At 37.9% G+C, this 22,890-nt stretch overlaps 1 long non-coding RNA gene across 1 annotated transcript in view; it reads right to left on the bottom strand.

The window, feature by feature from the left end:
- Positions 1–388: 388 nt before the first annotated feature.
- Positions 389–22,890, bottom strand: part of LOC137471356 (uncharacterized) — a 31,637-nt gene continuing 9,135 nt past the window's right edge. Inside the window, exons 2-6 of the long non-coding RNA XR_010997541.1 lie at positions 9,937–10,039; positions 9,267–9,856; positions 2,934–3,029; positions 1,348–1,445; positions 389–1,012 (exon numbers count right to left, since the gene is read on the bottom strand). This is a non-coding gene — a long non-coding RNA (uncharacterized lncRNA). The remainder of the gene's footprint in view (positions 1,013–1,347; positions 1,446–2,933; positions 3,030–9,266; positions 9,857–9,936; positions 10,040–22,890) is intronic.

Consider the following 22,890-nt stretch of genomic DNA (forward strand, 5'->3'; position numbering starts at 1 on the left):
GTGCTCCAAACAAATAGTTTGGGGATTATCTGCTCAACTTCCTTTCCAGACTTAGAGTGCAGCATAAGTAAAGTATTACATTTCTGTCTGATCCATGGTGTTGATATATTCACATTCAAAATCACCTCTTGAGTTTCAAATTTATCTTGACAAAAATATAGTAACTATATGAGGCTGACAGTCTACACAGTATTGTATCATAACAATCAATAACTATTCTTAAAACAGTCAGCATTTTTCTGCATGATTCTTGCAAAACAGTAAATTCCATTAAATAGTCATGATACATTTAATATTAAACAGGGATTTAGAAATAAAATGTATATGCTTTCTCCTTTGAGGTCATAAACTTGCTGCTAAAACTTGCTGGGAAATCTTGAAAATTTTGCACTACCGTTACTGTAAATTAGTTTATTGTCAGCACAAGAAGCAACTTTTGCTTTTAGCAAAAAAAAATTTCTAAGCATATTTCTGTCTAAAGATCATAAATTACACCATTCTTGAACTAGTATCAACCACTGTGGGTACTGGTACACAGTTTCAGTTTAATACACCTACAGTTTCAGCCTCACAATCTGTAACTGAGACAGGGGGAATTATTCCATTTTAACAATGACAAAGATAAAAGGATTGTTTCACTGAATTAATGCCCAGAATAGCTGCAACTAAATCTCTGAGTAAAATCAGATTCCACTATAGAAAGGGATTCTTGAAGACTTTTTTTTTTTTAATGGATAAACAGAATTAGGAACCAGCAAATCCTGTCCTATTCCATACCTGCAAAAACAATTGTCTTTTGCTTCCCGTTGTTTCATTTGGATTATTCTCCCACAGAGGAACTCCAGTTCACAGTTTATAGCATGAATATGTAGTGGCAAACCAGTTAGATTTGATGAAGAAGTGCGAACATTTTGTCATGATCTGCCCACTCACACGCAGCATTGTTTGAAGGTTTGTAAATCCTCTTTTGCTGGGAGTGCTTCTTGTCTGTTCGTTGCTTCATATGTTTACCCTGCAAGGCAGAAAGAATAATCCTAGGAATGGCAAGGTTAAAAAGCATTGATTTTTTTATTTTAACTTTTCAACTCTATTTCACAGAATGACAAAGATGCTGATATATGGGCAGCTAAAGGTGGCATTTTTTTCATCTGTCCATTTCAGTATATTGCCACATCTGATATATGTCTGTGGTTTGTTTTTTATTTAGCGAAAGGACATACTGAGAACTAGGTTAAGAGATCAGGAGGCAAAACTCCTTGCACAGAGTATTAAAAAGGCAAGGAATATACTTCTTTTTGACTGTTGTTCAATCCTGAATTGGGAGAATGTTAGGTGCTAGTTCTGCACCTTTTGCTCTTTTTGCTCTTGAAGCTGCTGGGAGATTTCTTGCTGGCTTTTAACTGTTGTTACTGCCTTCAGATCCATCAATCAGCACAGATGGTGAGCTATGAAGCAAAAATCCCAAATATTCAGGACTGAGTCACACTGGTAGAAATGGAAAACTGCTTCTGTCCATCCTGTTTTCTTAATCTCCAGATGCATGTGATCAGTAGATATACCAATAGCCGTAAGTGCTAGCCATCTTTGTAAATTAGCATCATCAGTGGTGCAGGACAGATGTCTGTAAATCAAGTATGAAATCCACAGATTTCTCTAAAGACAGCAGACACCAGCTTTTCACAGCCTCTAGTATTTGCAGACACAGGACAAAAATAGATGAGAGGACTGGGAGAGACAAAATTATCACAAGAAAAGGTCTGCTCTGGTCACAGATGACCAATTACATACTGAAGATCCATTTAACACCTGTTGCTCATAGACCATAAAATCATCTTAACTTCTTTTCATAAGCTTTTGACTTACAGTTCAAAACCCTGAAGTACCAGTTGTGTTGGGAAGAGGCAAGTGAGAGCCTGGGAATGGTGAATAGGCCTAAAATATGAATGACTCATGTTTCAAAGCGAAGCTTCACTTACAGTCCCCCAAAAGGAATATGAGGAAAAAAAGTTCCTGGCATATTGATTTATGGACTTGTTTAATACTAGACATGTGGAAAATCATCACCAGTACATCACATCCCCACTACTATCTCCACAGATCCAAAAGAAATGATATTTTGGATGGTACTTCTTTTGTCTGCAGAATCTGCACCACTCACCTCCTGGACCAGAAGGTTTGAAACATATGCGATTCATTTAGGTCTTATATGCCCAGACAATTATTTTATACCACTGAATTATTTGAAAGTCCTATAGGTTACTTGTAAAATGAATCTATGATTCCTCAGTCATGTGGATTATCAGCATGAATATAGATATTGGAAAAATGAACTTTACAGTCTCTCAGAGAACTCCTTCTTCTCTCTGGCACTTGCCCAGTCTTAGTTCTGATTTCCCTTTTTTTTCATACCCCAGTTTGGAAGGTTAAGGCTTATTTTCAAAAATATATTTATTTCTAAAGGTGAGTGGGTCTCCTAAGACACAGATAAGTATATCAAAAATTAGTAGATGTGATAGAACACAGAAACTAATAGGATGCAGATTAAATTTAGTATTACTTTTCCATGGGAAGTAGTGAAATTTGCAATCAGCCATTATTGAGATAAATGCAAAAAATCTAAATGAAGAAATAGTTAATCGTGCAGCAACTCTGCATTTTCCTTTTTCAAGCTTATTATTTTATATTCCCACATCATATGTATGAGGCTGATCTTAACTGCTCAGATTATTGAAAAGTTGTCTCAAAGTTTTCCATGAAAACAAGGTGGCCTGATATGTACTCTCCTTTAACAAATTACCAGTTTGAATGTAGTACTTTTAAAATCCCCTATACTACCAGCAGTTTATTTTCCAGTTCTCATATGCATTGCTCCTTTAACAGAAGAGTTCAACCTTTCTTAGATTTAAAAAGATCCCAAAACATATGGTTGATACCTCTTAATTTGGAGATACTCTTCATTCACTATAACAACAAGTGGATCAGAATTTCTGTCACTATCTGTGGCAGTGCCTGGTCATGTAGATCTTTTTCTGATGGGAGAGATGTGCAAAATTTTAATAGGTGCAATAGAAGCACTTTTTTAGTAAGGTCAATAAGAAACATAACAGGCACATATGAATGCTGTTAAAAATCTCTGCCAAATTTTGATTGCTTAAAAAAAAAGAATGTTCAAGGCTGTGGAAAAACAATATGAATTTGAATTCAACTACTAATAAATTCTCTTCTCATTTTTTGTATGTATCTTCCATATCAGTAATTGTTCAGCCTGTAATCCCTAAAAAGTCATCTGTGTTGCGCTTTATCTTAGCCAACACTATCCTGACCCTCATAATCAAGTCTTCATTTCCTCTCAGCTCTATTGTTTTAGCCTCACATTTGTTAATTAAATTAATTCATTTACTTAAGCTAAAAGCATCTATTCCAGCCTCAGGCTGCTAGCGGTTTCCTTTGAATTAATACATTGCATATAGCATGAATACCACCAGCCTTCCAGATATCATGTCCCTGAAATTGGATTTGTTCCAAATTCAGAACTCTGTTGCTCACTTCTTTATTTCCTGCCAAATCCCTCCCATGTCTTCTGTCATGAAATACAACAATTTCCTTTAATCCTCTATCAGAGCAGTTTATCTATTAGAAAAAATTAAACCAACCTGAAGACCCACTGAATACTTGACTTTGCACAGTCAAGAAGCAGCATTGTGCTATCACAAGTCTTTCCATCCCCAGTCTTTATGCTGGCTGAGAACTGTGGCAAGCACATTTCTCTTTCTCTCTGTGCACCTTTATAAAAATCCTGAGAGAAAGAGAAATGTGCTTGCCACAGAGAACCAGCATTGTCTGTTTTTTAAACTTTATAACTAAGATGTAACAGAAGCAACCTATCCTCTCTGGCAAGTTTCTATGCTTTCTTTGCTAGAGTAGAGCCACAGAGACACAACAGGGTTTTTAGCAGCAAACTTATGTTTCATACTTATTCATTTCAGCATCTAGCTCAAGCTTGATAATTCCATGGAGATAATCTCCTCCCTCTTCAAATCTGCCCTTTTCAGCTGCCTAGCTCCTCTCTAAAGTTGCTTCCCTAGTTCTAATAAGTGGATTTATTCTCATATTTTTCTGCCTCCAGAAAACTCTTAGCACCCAAATGGCTAAAAGCCTTTTTTTATGTCTCTCAAGAAGCAGTGCTCTCCCTAGTCTACAACTGTCATGGGAGTGTACACATGCTCTTGAATAAAACAGCATCCCTGAGTCACAAAACTTCCCTGAACTCATTCTTTCTGAAAGCTATTCTGTATCCTTCTACCTTCTGACCCTACACACAGTCCTTATTTGAATGTACCAATTGTATTAAGGATATGTAGGTTTCCAAGTTCTATTTTTATGAAGGATGCAATGATTCATGGTCCACAGACTATAAACAATTCACATTTTAGTCACTATATTCAGTGTTCTGTAGAAGACTGTTGGATTGCCTTGTCCTAAGTATTATTGCCTGGGTTTATATCATTCTAAAAGATATCAAAGAAAAGATATCAAAACTCCTTGGGAAAAAAAATGCTGTTGTAGGGTTGTTATTTATCCGATAGTACTTGAAACTGAAAAGGAGCCGCTCTGTTTGTATGTGATCCACACTGAAGAAATGGAGAACTCCTGGTTTGTGCAAAACCGGCTTGGATGCATTATATATAGTTACCTCCAACAGCAACTACTGAAAAAGACTGTCAAACTCTGCAGTCAATAAGAAAGGATCTTGCAATTTATTTGAACATACAGTGTACCAAAACCTTCCTGGTTTTTTGAAGCTGCAGGTAAATGGGTATGTTTCTTATGCTGTGAATGTGTAAACAGATAGGAGAGCAAGGACAGTTAATGCCCAGAAAAATATCCCAAGCTGCATCACCATGCAGTCTTGATGTAGGCATGGACTGAACTGCTTTACAGAGCCTGCTGGAGTACAGAGTTCCTTCCTCTTAAGCTTGTTACAAAAGAAGAACCACAGGAAACTTCTGCACTTGGAGCCTCCTACTTTTTTCCTTTGTGGTCTGGCAAATTCAGATATTCAAATTCAAATCACTCATAAATGTCACATGAGCTTTCCTGAGCTATTGCATTTTTCTTTTTCCTTACTATCTGCTTGGTTTTTCAAGTAGAACATTTTACCACTCTACATTTTTAATATTAAATGATAAACCCACAAACAAATGTAGCAGAGTTAAATGTAAAAATAATGTGTATTAACCAAGATAAATAGAGATTGATTCTCAAATAACTTATTAACCAGTGTTTGAGCCAGTTTGTGAAACATTTACTTTCCCTGACAAGAACTTATTGATGTGAATAGTATGGGATGCTGATCTGAAAATTAGGTCTTGCACAAACTTGCTCTTCATCATATTTATCATATTTATCATATACTTGAAAATCAAGTTTGCATTTATAATTAATTCTCCTTTTTTATTTGATTGTGTGAAATTAGGGACATATTTTGACAACCATGAAGGTTTTTATTTCATATAATGAATATTCATAATGAGTCACTGGAATTTTTTGCAGAGTACAGTACTGAAGTATAGATAATACATCTACTTCAGTGTGAACCTTCCCAGAATGAACTCATGAAATTCAACTTCTATAGCTTTTTTTTTTTTCTTAATAGATCACATTTTTTGGGAAAACATACAGAAGTGGTGGAAATCAGCAATAAAAATCCTTCAGAATTAAAATGAAGGTTCATAACGTCTTCTTTACAATATCTGTTCCACAGAAGAAATTTCATGCATTTTTTTCTCCTTTTTGGAGGAAATCTAAAAAAAATGCAGATAAAAGATGCATCTAAAAAGATGCAGATATAGAATTAGAATTCTGTATGATATGAACAGACATGGCATCATTGTTCGAGAATCTGTGTTATAGTAACAGGTATATTCATATGGAGTCTGGGGGTAAATGAAGGGGCAGTTGCAAATAGATAACCAAACTTTTCACAGATTATATGGTAGTAACAGAACAGAGTCTTTTAATAGAACACAGAAACACAGAAAATAGAAGAAAACGTCTGGGGAAAATGTCGGAACAAAAATTAAAGTAATTGGTCTCCAATCCTTGTACAAGCACTACCTTTATTTTACTTTGCTCTTCAAGTCTTTTCATTCTTGTGTATGTATGGTTTTTATTACCAAACCCTAGAAACTCCACATCTGCTACAAATCAATGTTGTTACAACAACAAAAACCTAGCAAGTAACACAGAAGAATTCCCAAATATTTTACTTACCCTAAAACACAGAATACATCACTACTGAAATGTAGCTGCTTACGGACAAGGAACCTGGCAAATTTTCATTAGCATCCAACAATACACAATGGTTTAGGATGGGACATTAAAGATTTTTTCAGCAAGCAGGAATTCTATGGAAAGTTTAATTTCCAGGGGTCAAATTTTATTATTTTCTTTTAAAGATTTTTCTTATGTAGAGAACAATGGGATTTTTAAGATCCTCACGTTTTAAAAGCATCATAGTATATTCAGTAAGCAAATACTCATTGTTAGTGCTGACTGAAGCGAGATGACACTCTGTGGTCAACTCCCACCACATCCTGAGAAGTCTTCCATCCAACTATTGCTTAGATGGTGGAATCCAGTTTAGGGTATTGCACTAGTTTTGAGCAATACAAGGAACTGAAGTGTTGAATTTCATTTCCTCTTGTGGAAAGAATATTTTATTTGGAAAAAAACATATTATTACTAATCTTGCCTGGTTGAGGATAGAAATTCCACTCTGCAGTCAGAAGAGATTTCTTTAAGATAACCTCTTACAAACTTAGTGTTGTTAAGAGTAAGCCCCTGTAGTCTGTACAGAGATCAGTAACAGCAATGAGATATGTTTGGTAGATAGAAGTCAGTGAAGCAATCACTATATAAGGAAATAAATCAGAGGGAACTCTAGAAGGCACCTCAATGGACAGTTTCATCTAAATCAGTGTGATTTATGAATCAGTTTTCAAACTTAGAAAAAATATAGAAATTTCCCGCTACCAATCAGTCATATCATGCTTCCCAGTGAAAGCAAGAACATGTGCTTGAAAGGAAAGAAAACTGGAGTTGTTTGAGAAATTTTTTTGTTGCGGACTTCAAGGGCAAAACATGGTTCAGAGAGAACCCACAAGTAGTGGCCATGATTTAGGAAATAAGCACATAGTGGGAGATTGAGGATATTCAGAGAGTAAAGCTTTTCAAAGAGAAGTAAATTACTCTGGCTCATAACCGCATTGACAGTTCTTGAGTATCACCAGTGATGGAGATTCCACAACCTCTCCGGGCAATGTGCTCCAGTGCACGCTCCCCCGGACAGTAAAGAAATTCAGCTGGAATTTCCTGTACATCAGTTTCTTTCCATTGCTTCTTGTCCTATTGTTTTGTGTCACCAAGAAGAGTCTGGGAACATCCCCTTGTCTCCCACCCTTCAGATACTTGCAGACATGGATGAAGCAACCTCTCATTGTCTCTTCTCAAGGTTGAACAGACTCAACTTCCCCGGCCTTTCCTCATAAGAGAGATGCTCCAGTCCTCTCATCACCTTTGTAACCCTCCACTGGACCCGCTCCAGGATCTCCATGTCTCTCTTATGCTGAGGAGTCCAGAACTGGACACAGAAGTCCAGATGTGGTCTCACCAGATCTGAGTAAAGGGGCAGGATCACCTCCCTCAGCCTGCTGGAAATGCTCTTTCTAATGCACCCCAGTATACTATTGACCTTCTTAGCCACAAGGACACACTGCTGGCTCATGGACAGCTTGTTGTCCACCGGGACTCCCAGGTCCTTCTCCACAGAGCTGTTTTCCAGCAGGATGCCTCCCAGACTGTACTGGTGCCAGGGGTTATTCCTCCCCAGGTGCAAGAACCTGCATTTGCCTTTGCTGAATTTCAGATGGCTCTTTTCAGCCTGTCAGGGTCCTTCTGAAGGGCTGCACAGCACTCTGAGGTATCGGCCACTCCTCCCAGCTTTGAGGAGAACCTGTTGAGGAGGCCTCTGCCCTTTCATTCAAGTTATTGATGAAAAGTTAAACAATACTGGGCCCAGAACTGATCCTTGGGGGACACCACCAGTGGCAGGCCTCCAACTAGACCCTGTGCCACTGATTACAGCCCTCTGGGATCTGCTGTTCAGACAGTTCTCAAACCACCTCTCTGTCCATTCCCACAGTCCACACTTCCTGAGTTTGCCTGTGAGGATATTGTGACAGACAGTGTCAAAAGTCTTAAAGTCAAGGTAGACAATATCCACTGCTCTCCCCCCATCCATCCTGGTAGTTGCTTCATCATAGAAGGCAATCAGTATGGCCAAGTATGATTTACCCTTAATTAATCCATGCTGACTACTCCTGACCACATTCTGGTAATCCATGTGGATAGAGATTGCCTCCAGAAAGAGGCATTCCATCACATTTCCAGGGGTTGAGGTGAGGGGAGGTAACTGACAAGTAGTTTCCTGGGTCCTCCTTCTTCCCCCTTTTGAAGACTGGGCTGACATTTACTTTCTTCCAGCCCTCAGGCAGCTCTCTTGATTGCCATGACCTTTCAAAGATTATTGTAAGCAACCTCACTATGGGTGTCCACCAGCACTCATGAATGGATCCTGTCAGGGACCACAGACTTGTGGATTTCAACTTTGCCTAGGTGCTCTCTAACCCAATCCTCTTGGACCAAGGTCTTTCTTCCAACATCCCTTTACCCTGATCTCTTGGGCCTGAGATTCCTGAGGGCTGGTATTGCCAGTGAAGACCAATGCAAAAAAGGCATTTAATAACTCTGCCTTTTCTGCACTCTGTTACCAAGGTTCTCCCCTCCATTTAATAACAGCCTCACATTATCCTTATTTTCCTTTTGCTATTGATGTGTTTGAGAAAGCACTCCTTGTTGTCCTTGATGTCCTTTGCCAGGTTAAATTCCAGAGGGGCCTTGGCCTTCCTTGTCTCATTTCTACTTACTCTGACAACCTCTTTATATTCATTCCAAGTTGCTTGACCTGCTTCCACCTCCTGTGTGTTTCCTACTTACACTTGAATAATGACAGAAGATCTTTATTCATCCACACAGGTCTCTTTCCTCCTTTACCTGATTTCTTGCTCATTGGGATGCATCTTTTTTGAGCCTGGAGGAAGTGATCCTTAATAATCATCCAGCTCCCTTGGATCCCTCTTCCCTGCAGGGCCTGTTGCCATGGGATTCTTCCAAGAAGATCCCTGAAGAGGATAGAGTTAGCTCACCGGAAGTCCATGGCTGCAATCTCTATGTGCCGTCCTGCTTCCTCCTTGCCTGATACTGAGCTCCACAATCTCATAGTTGTTTCAGCCAAGGCTGCTCCCCAACCTTCACATCTCCAGTGAGGCCTTTCCTGTTTGTTAGCATGAGGTTGAGCAGCAAACCATTCTTTCTGGGATCCTTGACTACCTATAACAGGAATTTGTCATCAGTGCTTTCCAGAAACCTCCTGGACTATTTGTGTTTGCTGTGTTGCTTCTCCAGCAGATGTCAGGGTTGTTAAAGTCCCCCACAAGAACCGGTTCCTGTGACTTTGAGGCTGCTTCAAGCCGCCTCCAGAAGGCCTCATCCACTTCCTCCTCCTGATCACCCATAACAGTGTCACCATGACAACAACACATGCCCAGCAGGGTCAGTGTGACCATTTGGGCAATTAATTAGTTATCACAATCTTTTTATAGCAATAGTAACACAGGTAGTCTGAACATGCATATTTTGAAAGAATTTTTCTTATATTTACCAAAGTCTCAAGATGACAGAGATTCAGGCTGAAGAGTTAGATCAATGTTTTTCCTCTCACAATAGCAGCATTCACCTGGTTTGGAAACAGTCACTTTTAAGTACAGTTATTCCTGCTGCTTGCCTCCCCAGCAAAGACATGCTTACAAACCTCACCTAAAACACCAAGGCATGGACAGCCTGAAAGCTTCATCTCTGGCACCTCTGATATGTCAGGGAGTGGGGGAGGGAATTTTGAGCAATGACTCCAAGGGCAAATCTGAAAGGAAAAAGAAAAATAGTCTTCTATTTGGAGATAGTTATCAAAATTTGCATTGTAGATCTAAAGTAACAAAAGTAAATACATGCTTATGTATCTAGCCAGAGCTTTACTTAATTCACAATCAGATCTGCAGCATTTTTTTCTTATCAGAAATATAATACATTTTCTTTCTAACAGTTTATTGATGTCAGCCAGGTGGAAAAATTTTGAACCAACAAATACCTCACCACCACAAGTGCAACTATCTCAGGATGCTCCTTTTGACCATTTGAGCTGCAATATTGGTGTTTCATGTAGTTGTTAGAAATTGTTTAAAGGAAATGAAAAATAATTTGGGATACAAGATTGCTGCAAACAAAATCAGTGTTAATGTCTCAAATAATGGCTCACAGTAGATATGAGTCACACAAGCTAGGCTTTGCATAGTCTTTTTCTTCTCTGGGTAAGGAGTTGGTGTGGGTTTTTTTGCATGTTGTTAGTGTAAAATTTTATTTCTGAAATGAAAGACAAATTTTCAGTAATTTCTCAGAAATGTTCAACCCTTTTTTCTTATTGATTCTTATTCTGCATCCTCAGTGGATTTAATTTTTGAGTCTTTGTTGAATTCCTTCCTGTTCTCTCTCTTAAACTTACATGTCTATGACACTGTGGTATTGTTTGTGAATGCTGCTAGCCCTGGACAGCTGCAGTCTCATTTCAGGCTTATGAAAACTCCAAGAAAATGCATGGAAAAGTAATTTTCTTTACAGCTCCTTTTTTTACTCATTTTCTTTTTAAAAAACAGCCTTCATTTAGGAAGCAGTAATAATCTCAAGCAGCTATTTTACCTCCACTCTCTGTGTTAGACTGCTGAAAGGTGTGGAGTTGGCAAACATTGCATGACTCAGCCTGATATCTCAATCACACTCCAGAATAACAATAGATTGACCTTAAGGAAATGGCATTACAGAGAACAAAGAAAATCACACAGAACAATAGGAAGGAAAGAAAAAGAGGAAAATAATAGAAAATCCTTTGAAATAGAGAGCCCTTTCCCTGCCTCTCTTCCAGATAAATTTTGTTTGTCCAGAGGGCTATGTAAGTAGTGGTCTACTAAGGGCTGCTGCTTTCCTATGGGGGACCTTCTCCATGGGAAACATATACAGGAAGTTTTTCTTTTAAAAACACAATATTATAAAATAATAATATTTTTTAAACTAATCTCTAAAAATTAATAGTGTATCAATTAATTATAGTTGCTATAATAGTCACACTTGAAGTTTAGATAACTTCTCACTTGTTTTGGTGGTAGGGAGGGAACGAACTGATACTGCTGAGCCCACAGAGACAAAACGATCTCTCAAAAATTTCTCATTTTCAAGCAAGGCCCTGTAAAAGACAGTTGGATTTACAGCTATTCTCCCTTCAGCACGTGCCTTCTCAGTATTCCCCAGGACAGTCTCCAGCTCCAGAAGAGCCTGTGAGACCTGTCCAGGAGATGGAGCCAATCCCACTGCTCAGACTCATAGTCTTACAAGGTTTGCAAATAACATTTTACAGGGAAACTGAGAAGCTACAGTATTTCTGATTAAACACTGAGCTGTGGTGCCTTTGAGCACAGGGTCAAATAAAGTGAACACTGTGCTGTTCCCCTGTTCCCACTCATACCCCTGAAAAAGGAAGAATAGAGAGATGCATTGGAGGGGTTACAGTAATACATGCTTTATTCTGTTGATCTCTTATTTATTATTATGCTATTATATTTCATTATTTATTATTTATACATTTTATTGTTATGCTCAAAGCAATACATATTGTCCCTCTATGGCCTGATGTTTGGTTTTGATAATAACTTTTGCCTCACTATGGCCTGAAGCTTGAATAGAACCTCATGAGGTCTTCTGTCTCCAAAGTCTCCACTCCTCTTAATTTCAACCTTTCCAAATGGCACCTGCTGGATTTGAGGGTATTTAATTTTAGTCTCAAGGGTATTAATGTGGATTATCACATTTACTATTTAAAATGTCTAAGGTGATCATGCAGCTGATATTAAAGAATGATCTTTCACAAGGCTTTAGGGTCTTTAAATGCAGGGTCTTATTAATATTTTGAAGAAGACTGCAGCTTCTGCTCATGAGAACAGCACTGAAAATTCACACATTTCAAGGAAGGAGCATTACATTATGGAGCTTTTGAAAGTTGGAAACGACTCTTAGATATAATAATATTATAAGACCATCCACAGCTTTTTGCTTAGCAGGTACCACACTGAGATCAGCTTCTACTTGACTAAAACTTCACTGGCTGGAAAGATCTTCCTCTGAGGAAGAGGGTGTTTCTCTCCTGGCTTTTCTAGAGGTAATCATCTGCAATTTACATAGTCCTTTTAAAATGGACACACAGGAAACTTTCTAACCAAACTGCCAGTAGGAGTTAAGAGTGACAAAATTCAAGAGAGCAAATTAGTATAAATAGATAGGAAGAAAATAGAAGTATCACAGCAACAACTGCTCCAATCAGCTCTACTGGGGCAACTAGAAAAAAAAAAAGGGAAAAAAAACCCTAAACAAATGTATTAGTCTTTCATAATTATTGGTGACAATTTATTAAAAATTATCTTATTTCTAAAGAACAGCTAAATATAAAGTAGATGCAACCCTTAAGGCCTGATTGGTCATCTCAGAAGGTAACAAGGATTTGCTTCTCATGAGGACTTCGCTGAGGCTTTACAAGGAAAGGAAGCATCAGTTCAGCTCTACAGGCACTAGCCAGTTCTTTCATAATTTTAAATCCCCAGTCTGAGTAAAGCATGACTCTGAGAGTAAGATAGTCTCATTTTATGCAAGATTATACATGTTAATGTGATTTTTTCTCTTACCCTTTCCTGTATCCTTCTGTTTGCAGAGTGAGCAGTAAGAATACACTCAGCTTTTGCTTTGAAACTGACAAGGAAAGCAGAGAGAGCTTATGTTTGTGAGCATGATAACTGACTTGCAAACTTGTAGGGATGTGGAAAATTCCAAGGGCTACTAATTACCATGTAGAATAATTCATTTAATTAGTCCTAAGTTTCCTTTGTAAAATGTAAGAAGGGGATCTACCCTTCCCTTAATAGGAAGCAGCTGTTCATTAAACAAGCCCACAGAAAAACACCTTTTAACTACTATTCCAGAAGCTGAATTAATTTCATTCTAGACTCCACCAAAGAATATAATAGGGTTTTTTTTTTCCTTAAAGCTTGATGAGTTAACACAGCCCAATGTCTGTGATACAAATGCAAGCCTATATGCACACACATACAGGGAGTCTATAGAGACAGCTCAGGCAGTCGCAGGAAGCAACACAACTGAGCAACACTCTGGGCACAAACAGCCAATACTGATGCTGGAGACAGAGGATTCCCTTTAAAGAGGATAGAGGGTAGGCTGTACTTAGCTTGTGCTTTGCCTTGCAGCCTTTATTTAGTCAGTCTTGCCACTCATATTAATATATTTCATATGCAATCCTTACATCCAGCATAAATGAATGAGGCCTTAGACTGTGATCTGTGAGAGAGTGTATATTTCTTGCTTTCTTTACCAATATGCACAACTCTGTTGATGATAATGGTAGTTTTCTGTTACAAAAGTGCTGACAGAAATCAAACACAATTGCTGCTTTCCTTAATCCCTATGTGATCTCCTTTAGTGTAATAAACCAGTTAATTAATTTTCCTAATATTTCTAGGAAAATTGGTGATAATCTGATAAATTTTATGACAAATTTTGTTTCAAAATTACAATTACTTAACAACAAACTTTAAAAAGTCACAACAAATTTTATGTAGGAACAAATTTCACTGTTGAGCATGGGATAGAATAAATCTAAAACCAGTTTGCTTAAACTTATTTTAGAGTGTTTCACAAGGCAACTTTAAGTAAAATAATGAAGGGATAGACCTGACTCAAAAAATGAAGGGATAGACCTGAGTCACTTTTAAAATTGGAATTAATTGTTGCAGTTGAGCAAAATGTAAGATGTGCCCATCATTCACTGATATTTACTCTCCTTCTACTACAGATGTGCAATTTTAGCTATAAAAGCAGCTCTACTGAGAGCAAAGAAGAAATACAGATACATAAAAACATATATGCCTATGTGATTGGTATTTTTACTGCCATAACTGAAGCCTTACAGAAATATTTAATTTCAGGAAAATTACCATGTGGAAAAGCTTTCAGAAGGTAGAATTTCAGAACAGACATTCAGAATTAATACACCAATAAATCCAGAGAAAAACCCAACTTTTTAATGCCTTCCAAGTTCCAAATTTAAAACAAAAATGAAATGATCTTATGAAAATTATAACCTCAGATTTATATCAAAAGGTGTGCTTGCATGTAAAAAGAGGTATATATCAGTTTCTCCAAAACCTAAAAAACAGCATGTTATGCAAAGATCTGTTAGAAGGGACTGGCAAGTGCTTCACCTATTCTTTGGAGACCTAAAGTCAGACATTAGATGTGGGCTGCACTTTTCTAAAAGTTTTGAATTCTTTTGGGTAATTGATTCTGAAATGCTCAAATACAGTTTCAAAACTAATTACTAAAGCACATTAACATTAGTTACACAACAATATAGCTTCATTATGGCCTATAATGTATTTTTCCAAACAAGAATTAGGATGCAAATCCAGTCTTTGTGTGTTGGAGCCCATTGTTGTGCAGGCATTTGGGGTCATTACACCTATGGTCACTTACGGATCACTGAACTCTGTGACTGCTGCATATGCTATCAGTGAAATGTGACTAGAACACCAGATTTTATGACAACACATAAACACAAAAAATTTGCATTAGAGGAAATAAAAAATTATCAGGAAGTACAAATGTTTCTGTGAAAAAGTATGGACTGGAAGAAGACTGGTATTAGAAAATAGAAATTCAGGTGAACACCTCAGGAGAGTCTCTATAACTTCTGATCTCAAAGAGATCTATCTTTTGATTTGGAAATTATTTGAAAACACATCTGTCAAATGCAAAACTGCCAACAGCAGCTACTGACATAATGGAGGGAGGAGAGAAGGCATTAAGGAAACGCTCCATTGCTTGCAGTGATTGTTTAAAGAGACTAACAGGTTAACTTAGCCAAATAAATTCAGACTCCTTTTCACTTCAACATCATCTTCTTCCTGAGGCAGGCACTCCTGCACCTTTCTCCTTACTGTGAGAATAAATGCAGCTCCCAAGTTAATGTGCAGGTTGCTAATATGATCCTTAGCATAGGATGCCCTTGCCCCACAGTGGATACATGGTGGAAAGCAGTGCTTCCAAGTAGCTGGTCCTAACTGTACTGATTTACAGTGACTCATTGTGATAAGTAAGGCTCCTAAGTAAATGTGTGCCCTCCCACATTTACTTTTCACTTATCAATGATTAAGTAAATAGAAAAAAAATCTAGGAGTGGGACCATAGTTACCATTATGTCTATAATTTTCCCAGAGTGCAGGATTTGGAGTAGCTATAATGATTGTCCCAAAAATTTACTGATAGAATAGTAAATAACAGCATGAAATAGACAGGAAATTCATTTAGATATTAGACAAGTTAGAATTATATGAAAAGTAGTGGTACTTAAAGCACCAGATATTGTCTCCTACAGTTTCTACCTGATCTTGGAAGGGGGTGATTAATCTGAGTACAGTGGAAACTTTGAAGTGATATGGACATTCATTCAAGATCTCCAAATGATTTCTTCAGTAGCACAATATTCCCTGGCTGACATGTAAGTAGATAACGAAGCAGTAGAGGGGATTAAGAGAAAGAATTACTTGACAGTCTAAGTGGGAGGGACAAAAAGGGTAGAAAATATGGCTAATAAGAGCCATAGCTAACAGCCCAAAATGTGATGTAATGAACGAGAAAGAATAAAATGCCTCAGAAGGGGAGATATCATAGCCAGATTTATGTTCAAAACCATGGACATTATAACAATTAATAAAAACATTAGGTAACATATTGGGGGTTTTGTTCACTTTGATTTTGGACTGGATGTTGACATTCAATGCAGCAGTGAATAAGAATTATAGGAAACAAAGTCAGATTAGACATTGTTGGTGGAGAGACAGCAGAGGAAATAATTTGGGACACAGTTACAGAAATGGCTCATCAGGTAGCAATTTATAAAGAAACATGATTAAGTTTGGAGGCAACAGGATCTTTGTCATACTCTGTGTTGAACTTGCTGAAAACAAACACCATGTACATTAACTTCTGAGATTTAGAGAAACATTCAATTTTTTTAGAAACCAATGAATCCTACACATTATTTGTGATTTCCTGGTGGACATTGTTAGAATTATATCTGATTTCAGCTTCCACTCAGGAAGTGACTCGTTCACCTAACTGATGCTATCAGCTCTCTGAGAGGGCTTTTGCTTCCTCTCCATAATGCAGAGGCCTTCATGTCTGCTTCATCTTTGCTGCTGATGCTCACTCAACACCATATTGCTCAGTGATGGCTGATGAACTGCTAGCATTTATTCCACTAAGTGCATCCACTTCTTTGCAGTGTTGTGAATCAAGATCAACACCTTTTAAGAACCTGTAATGGTTAATAACAGGTGTGAGCAGACATGGATGGTTACCTAGAAATGTGCCAAAATAATTTCATGCTGACATTCCATTTCAGAAACATTACTTGGTTTCATGTGCTTAGTTAAATATTTCTGTTAGTCTCAGCCTCTAAACAGGTACCTGCATAAGATTAAACAAGAATTATGGCATCATGAAGTATGGTTTAAATTGCTCTTCACTTGCTCCTCACTGACCACCAAAACTAGAAGCCATTTGTTGAGAAGGACAAACACTATTTCTAATTCACTGAGGTCTTAAAATAAACACATGATGGGGTCCCTTCCTTCTTTGTCCAATATCTACCTGTAAAATTCTTAGCAGTATGCCATCATTGCAAAACTGAGCACTTCTTTTCATATCCTAATCTTAGTTGCACCAGGTATTCAGCTGACATGACAAGAAGAGATGAGTAAATAGTCATGTCTGTAGGTGATGCTTCTGGCCAACTGCAATTTTCAAAGAAACCGTGCTTCTTTGCTCTTCTGCTGACAAGGTCAAATCCAAATGTAGGTACAAAATTTTGTGTAGGACTTTCTTTTGCCATGGAATTTGCTTAGACAGACACCAACTCAAGGAGTTTCAGAAAGAGCTATTAAGAAGTTTTCCCAATCAGATATTAACCATCCATTGCTAATGTTAACGCAGTGTCTCATGGTGACTCTGGTCATTCTGTAAATGTGAGTCATCATCCCACACATAAAGAGCAAAAAGCACAATTCAATTTTCAAATAGAGACTTCCTGAGCAACCACAAATTTCCCTAGGCTTCTGTGAAGCCTAGGTATCTCTCTCCACAGAATTTTTTTCTTATTCTTGGCATTATTAGGTTAGATAAATTAAACTTTTGCTGTGAATCCTGCAACTCAGCAGAGCTGGATGTTCATTCTCTACATAGATAACTGTAACCTCTTAGGGTTTTTTTTATCAACTTAGTGGACTTTTATAGCCATTCCTGCTTTTTTGATCATCCCTCTTCTAGGTGTTAATTTCTATTTCAGACTTGAAATAATCATACTCTGCCTTGTGAAATGCATATAATTCAGGAGGAGAATACCCCAAACATTATATCTTAGAATATGATTTATCATCATATTGTCTGGATATCTTTGAGATCTGTGGATTGTTTCATAGGAGGCATCTAAAAGGCAAGAAAATGAAATTCCTGTATGCTGTGGCAGGTAGGCAAATGCTTCTGGGAGGAACACGCCTTTATTAATCCACACCTCTATCACAAATATGTAGGAGTTCACAGATCAAAAGAATTTGGAAAAAGTCATAAGAGAAACTGCTAAAATATGGCTACTACTTGGATCCAATCAAGTCTGCCCCAGTTAAAAGGCTCAGAGCTAAAATCATTGTGTTCTCACAAAACAGCCCTGTTGGCTGATGTAGTTGGTATCATGGCCCATATATGTATAAAATCACAAAACATCACACAAGGGCTTTATAATTTCTGAATATCTGTTTTATTATGTGCATCAAGGTGCATAAGCATCATCACTGTTTGACATATGGATATGATCACTTATTACCAACAAGACTTCCTGTATCATTCTTGAACTGTTGTTTAACACACAGCATTCAATATTTAATATTAATTTTATGTTCTACTGTTTAAGATTCACTCTAAGTCTTTGGCAGATATATCTAATGGTGAAAATGTATTCACAGTAGGGTAGGGAGCACTGAGTAAAATAATTTTTTGGTAATTGAGTGGGAGAAGGGAAAAGAGAAATATAGATGATATTCTGCCGTGCCATGAGTGACATTCAAACAGGAACCAGCCACATGTAACTTCAAAGTAGAAAAATTCCCCTAAGTGTGGCATTGTTGTCTTGCTACATACTTATTTTACACATTGTTTAAGCAGCAATCAAACTGAGAAGCATTTTCTGAGCTATCATATTTTTAACTCACTTCATCTTGAAAAACTGCTTTGAGGAACAAAATCTGGATTTAGGCATTGGAGGGATGGAAATAAAAAGGAATATTTTTCTTTAAGTCTAGCTCTTATCTTGACTGAAATAAACATTTCTATCCTCAGAATACTTCAGTTAAAAAACTAAATTTTAAGACAAGCATAATCTGTAGCAAATAGTAAAGCTAGCCAAGAATCCAGTAGCTAAAAAAAAAAGTATAGGGAATAAAAGAAGAGGCAAAAAGGTCAAGATAATAGAAGACTATGTTGTTCTGTGGATGGGATCCAGTGCCTCTGGCACCCACATGGAAATATTTCCCACAAAGTAGAAAAGTTTCAGCTATGATTTCCCGGTGGCAGAACTCATTTTGGTGGCTCATTATCTGTTGGAGCCAAAAGAGGACAATGGAACCTGTTAAAGCCCAGGCATGGGTCAAACAGTCAGAGAAGTAAAGCACGTGGGAAAGGAAGCAGGAGTCAAAGGAAGCAGGAACAGGCAGGGGGGCTCTGTTTACTCTTCCAAGTGACTCAAAAGACTCAGCACATGACACTAAGAATATTATTCTATTTTTTTAGGGAATATTTGTTGAGGTGAAGATTAAACTAAGAAAATCCTGATCTATGGGAACAGGGTCCCGTGATGTATTATTACTCACTGTGCAGGACTATTTCTCTGAAACAATACTGGAGGTCTGAAAATGTGACAGGAAGGACAGTTACATAAAACATTTTTAATGCAATTTAAAATTCCATGTGGTCATGCACTTACAATCCCTTATTCAAAAAATTTTGGTTCAGTAGCTCTAAATACTTTATTTTCTGGTATTAAGATTCTCCTGTTGATTTTTCAAAGCTGAAATAGTTTAAAGGGACATTTGTGAGCTCGACTGAGCTACTTGCAGAAGCACTCAGAAAGAAGTACCTCAGGCTTTTTCACTGCTTCCCACACACAGCTTCTCCTTATACAGAGAGGAAACCTACTTCTGTTAAGTGCAGCAACCACTAATGGCATTTGATGAGGATCAAGGGAAAAATCAGTTCTTTCCCATGGATTTTTACAATCCGGATAGAAAAAGGCCATCTTTCTTTGTGGCTTATATTATGAATATATATTTTTAGAATAGCTACTTTCTGCTTTCATCCAACCCCCTGAGCTGATCAGACAGAGAAGTCTCTGTTCAAATTCCCACTGTCTTTCTGGGCTGAGAGCATCAGAGAAACTCATCTCTGTCATGTCTTGATTTCAGTCAGCAAATAAATAAATTTACATCAAGACAGGACACTTGTTGTTTACTTAGTTTGGAGCATGCTGGTAAGTGAATACTTGTTATAATTTATCTGCTACAATGTATGGCAACAGTGTGAAATTATACAAAGAATGTTCTTTAGGATAACTTCAGACTTTTTAATGGTAATTTGCAGGTTACTCTTTTTTTTTTTTTTAATATTAAGAAAAGAAGGCAGGACAGAGAATGAGTCATAAACGGAGAAAAAAAAGAGTGTGACAAATTTTCAAAAGCAAATCTTCATGCTAAAGGCTCACCTTGTGTTCACTGATTACTGACTTTCAGGTCCTGAATTTGGAGAATCCCCAAATAGTTAGCTTCTGCTTTTCTGAATACAACACCCCACTTTATCTGTGTTACCATAGTCAAATTACACAGGAGAAGATCCCGAGGGAAACTCTGTATCTCTGGCCCTCCCGAGGTGTTTCAGGGTGTCAGCAGAATGTGCTGTGTTTGCCCTTGCAGCAGTCAGTGAGGAGAGCTGACAGGAGCGTGCAGGTCAAGAGGCTGATGAGTTTAGTCAGGCATGTTGAGAGTTGTAGAGAATCTCTCTGAACCCTCTTTCATCCCATATGCACAAAATTCTGACTAAACACCAAGCCTCTGAACTCCCACAGCTTTCTGGTGGGTTTGATGCTTTTGAGTCTAGCCTCAGTTCTTTCTACAATTTAGTTAAAATACCTCGGAAAAGATACTACTGGTAGCATGGCATAGAGAAAGGACTCCTGTCCTGCCTGCTCTGCCTGAGAGAACATCTGCACTAAGCAGAGGGCTGGGGCCTTATTGGAGGCCCCATCCAAGAGATGAAAGTCTAGCTGCTAACCACAAGCAGTGAGCTGGGAAATAACAGTTAAATTCTTCAATATTAGCTGTGGTTTCATATAGAAATTATTTATATTGGTCTTTCTAGGATGAAGTACCTACAGAGTTTTGGCTGGTAACCCCTTAGAGAAATGTTCTGCTTGTGGACACCTTGGCATCCATGTCACATAATTTTTCTTCTCTTTTTCTTTCATTACTAAAAGCAATTGCCAAAAGAAACGTTGCTTTTGAACAGTTCATCTGTGCACGCTGTTTATATCTGAAGTAGTAATCCTCAGCTTTTAACCAAGATTCATGAAGATCTTAATCCTGTTTTATTAACACAGATCCCTGGAGTTCAGACTCTCACTCTGTTGTTGCTATTGCAAAAGCCAGTGAGATCAGATGAGACTCTTACAGCAAGTGGAGAACAAGCAGTAGGAGCTGCTAATCTGTTAGAAATCAAACACTGCACCTTGTTATACATGATTATGGAGCTGTGGTGGTTTATGATGTATGTGCTACACTGCTGAACTTCTGAGGCAGTGAGCCCAGTTTATCATCGCATTGAGCTTTGTCTTGCATTTACGGAATGCTGCTCTCTGGGCTGCTTTAAGTTCACGTGTAGCTGGGACTGCCTGGGACACCAGAGCATCAGGCTTTCTGCAGGGTTTGTCCATTTTAAGGATGCTGCTCCTGTGCTAACCTTGAATGCCCAGCAAGACTGTGCTGTCCAGGCTTGTAAGATTTAGCCTTGCTGAGCTATACACACCTCATAGCTATACCTGGGAAAAAATTTGATTCTGTGATTTTTGGACTGCACACTGCAATTCTTCACACCACACAAACAGGAGTTGCTATAGGACTTAGTCTGAAGTGTGTGACAGAAAAACAGACAGGTCCTCTCTGAATTCCTGTAGGAAAGTGGTCTCAGTCCAGTCAACTCACTTTCTGTGTATGCCTCATTGCTGTCTGTTCCTGCCAGGGTGCAGGTCATGGATTTGTTGGTGCACTGCTCTGATCTGTCACTGAATGACTTAAGGAGCTTTTAGGGTGACGTTTTTTGCTGCCTTTGATGAGATTTTAGATCCAGAAACAGGAGATTCTTTGCTGTGCAAAACACCCTCTCTTAGTCCCTTCTCATGGAGATTTTACCCTTTTGTTTTCCTCACTTTTTATACTATATGCTCTGAAAAGAAATTGCTACTTTGTAGTGTTTGATAATAAACTACTGAAGAACAAATACAAGCAAAAGTGGATGGCACCTTTGATACTGTAAAGGCAGAAAAATTGCAAATTAAAATAATGTAGTAGTATTATATAACAGCTTGGCAAACCAGACTTGTTTGTTCATTATTTTAAAGATTAAGCTATTTAAAAGAGAAGTTTTTAAACTGTGAATGAGAAACACATTTTTCAGTGTAAATTGGTAGCTCCCAGAACAACACTAAACGGTGTGGTTCTGTCACTTCCCAGGATGTTTTATTATAAAAGTGCATACCATTAGTGGAAGATATATTAAAGAAAATTTCCTTTCTTCCTGTACATGCTCATTGCCTGGTGGTTCTTCTTCGGGGGTGTCCCCTGAGTGCTTTATCTGCTGCTGTCTTTATCCCCATGTGCATTGTTGCTAATCACACTCCCCAGTGACTGGCACTTTTGTTTTGCTGGAATACACTTTTCCCACTACAGGAGTGGCTGCTGCTGCTGGTACCCTGGGCTCTGCACAACCAGTGTGTGGCCTGAGATGATTTTATAATTTGAGACTATAGGAAAAGGATTCTCCAGGAATGTCACACTACCTCTGAGCCTGAAGATTTTCACCAAGATCCCAAATAAAATGTCAGTAATGTAAAGTTGCAGGAGAGAAAATCTGCAGCTGAACTCACAGAGATGACTTAGAAAATTAGCTAAATGAAATAAATGAACCTGAGTGCAAAAATGTAGTTCTCAGTCATCTTTTTTTTTTTCTTTAGCAATGTCAAATATGTTTTTGATAAATAAAAAAAATGCATGCTATAAAAGAATTGAGTCCTGCAAAACAGTAAGCAACCTTGAAAGCTTTCCTTTTATCTGTCATTTCTAAAGTTCTGAGATAGGCTGTTAAAGCTTCTAGAAATATAAATGCTGAATCTCCGTAAAGTGTGTGAAATAACTATTCATGGACACAGAACATTGATTCAGGCAATATTAATACCATCTTCAAAAAAAGCAAGGTCAAAAGGCTTAAATTTTTTTTTCCTTACATCTA

The sequence above is a fragment of the Anomalospiza imberbis genome, chromosome 1 (assembly GCF_031753505.1).
Source record: "Anomalospiza imberbis isolate Cuckoo-Finch-1a 21T00152 chromosome 1, ASM3175350v1, whole genome shotgun sequence".
Classification (NCBI taxonomy): Eukaryota; Metazoa; Chordata; class Aves; order Passeriformes; family Viduidae; genus Anomalospiza; species Anomalospiza imberbis.